This window comes from Haplochromis burtoni, unplaced genomic scaffold, assembly GCF_018398535.1.
Source record: "Haplochromis burtoni strain Fernald_Lab_line unplaced genomic scaffold, NCSU_Asbu1 Contig_83, whole genome shotgun sequence".
Taxonomy (NCBI): domain Eukaryota; kingdom Metazoa; phylum Chordata; class Actinopteri; order Cichliformes; family Cichlidae; genus Haplochromis; species Haplochromis burtoni.
In genome coordinates this window covers 2,218,676-2,220,671 of record NW_024582444.1, presented here as the reverse complement: position 1 = coordinate 2,220,671, position 1,996 = coordinate 2,218,676, and the positions used below count along the sequence as shown (strand labels likewise).

Below are 1,996 nucleotides of genomic sequence, written 5' to 3'. Positions count from 1 at the left end.
ATGGAACTTAGAAATTTCTGACTGACCCTGTGACATGCATTTCTGGGACTTAATTTCTCAATGTACAAAATATGGAGGGGGGGTATATACGATAAATCAAATCCGCAAACCGATTTACTAAATTTGATACTAAATGAACTGAGTGATTTAGAAAACAGTGCACAACACCTATGAACTTTATTTAGGGATTGTTACCACACGCTATTTTTCCCTCTTTATTAAATATGGCCCTCGGTATAGTCTTAAATATCAGACTATTAAATATTGCCCCATTTCAAGCATGTGAATACAAACTCATTAAACTTCATTTGTAACTACCTTTTTCTTCTGGTACCTGATGTCCAACTGCCGAAGCATTACTGAGGTTAATAACGCAGTGCAGGTGCACATTCTCTCCTGACCGTAGATGCCACTGGCATGGACAAGCCGCTACGCTGACGTGAGGGAAAGAGAGATGCCAAGTGACTATCCTGTTAATCTACACTGGTACTTGCAATGTTTTGCTGCCCTACAGCTGTCGCATTTGACAGAGTTCTGATGGTCTCTGCTGAGACTAATATATTGTTAAGTAATTTCCTTCTTCACTGTCCTGTTCAGGAAACTCCTCCCTGTTCAGCTAGTGTGTGAGAGCGTTTCAGTAATAATTTCTCTATTGGCACCTCATACCAACCACACACACAGCACAGAGGAACAGTTACCTGGAAGACCCTCCATCACCTTCAGCTCTCGGCCTGGACACAAAAAGGACATGAACTCAGCAGGGTCTCACACACACACACATACACACACGCACACACACACAGGAGAAATTATACTTTAAGTGTATACTTTAATTATACTTGTTAAATCCTTTAACAATTAATCAAGCGACCATTTGGAAACAAAAAAAAAACAACAACAAAAGTTAAAAAAGGCTTGATCAAATAAAAATTGCAAAATGAAGCCCACCTCAGACACACACACCCATATACATTAAAATTATTATATATAATATCTGTAAAATGACAAATTGCGTTTAGTGGAACACCACTTTCAATTCAAAGCCGGAAAGGGCAGCTTATACAGTACATACCTGGCCCGCTAAACTACTGCACCTAGACCATAGAGGAGCACTTCCTGACCCAGCAACAACAGGTGACCCAACATCCCAGTGATTTCTACCTTACAAATAGCCCACATCAGGATAGTTTAGTCCCAAGGCTAACAACACTGTGAACAATGCAATACATACCTCTTCTATTGTTTATTCTTGTAGTGTGCGCACCTGGGAAGGAGTAGTAAATTTTCCAGCCCAACAGCAACAGGAGATGCCACAGCAAGAGGCCTCTAAGTGAGCAACCAACTTCTATACTTCTAATTCATTTAGTAAAAGGACTAGATGTTACAGTCCTTGATAATGCATTGCTTTAAATGTCATTTTTTGTGGGGGGATTAGAGATCTGATCTAGATTATCATAGTAAGATTTGGGACATATCACCAGTAGCGGACCTTGGATTCATTGGGTGTTTAGTCCATTATCATTAGACACCCTCATCCAAGGAGGCCCTGCCAGGGTTGATGAGGCCCCGGGGTGTTTTACTGGTTTATGCTAAATTCTTATTTCTCTTCTTCTTTCTTCTCTTTAGTTTTCTGCAGTTTATTTTCTCCCATCTATTCACTGCAACTAAGAAATGATACTTACCTCTTTAGCATTTATGGAGCCTCACTTCTTCAAAGACATAGAAAAGGTGATAGAGAGAAGTAAGACAAAAGGGACAAGATAGGAGAGAGCAGAGAGGAGAGCCGGAATATTTTCTTTTCTCTTGCAGCTAGCTGACTGCTTTAGCTGCCCAAGTGATGTCAGCCCTTTTTAACCATAGCCAGTGACTGGTCCTCTCAGCAGTGTTAGCTAATTCTCTTATAGCCTGTCCTCTGATCCCAATCTCTCTAAGCAGTTTTGTGTTGTACTGGCAACAAAGCCCCTGCACCCCACTTCCACCAGGTGCACCTTGATCT

General features: G+C 41.0%; 1 pseudogene; it reads right to left on the bottom strand.

The window, feature by feature from the left end:
- LOC102312297 overlaps positions 1–1,996 on the bottom strand; it is a 9,032-nt pseudogene that overhangs the window by 6,155 nt on the left and 881 nt on the right.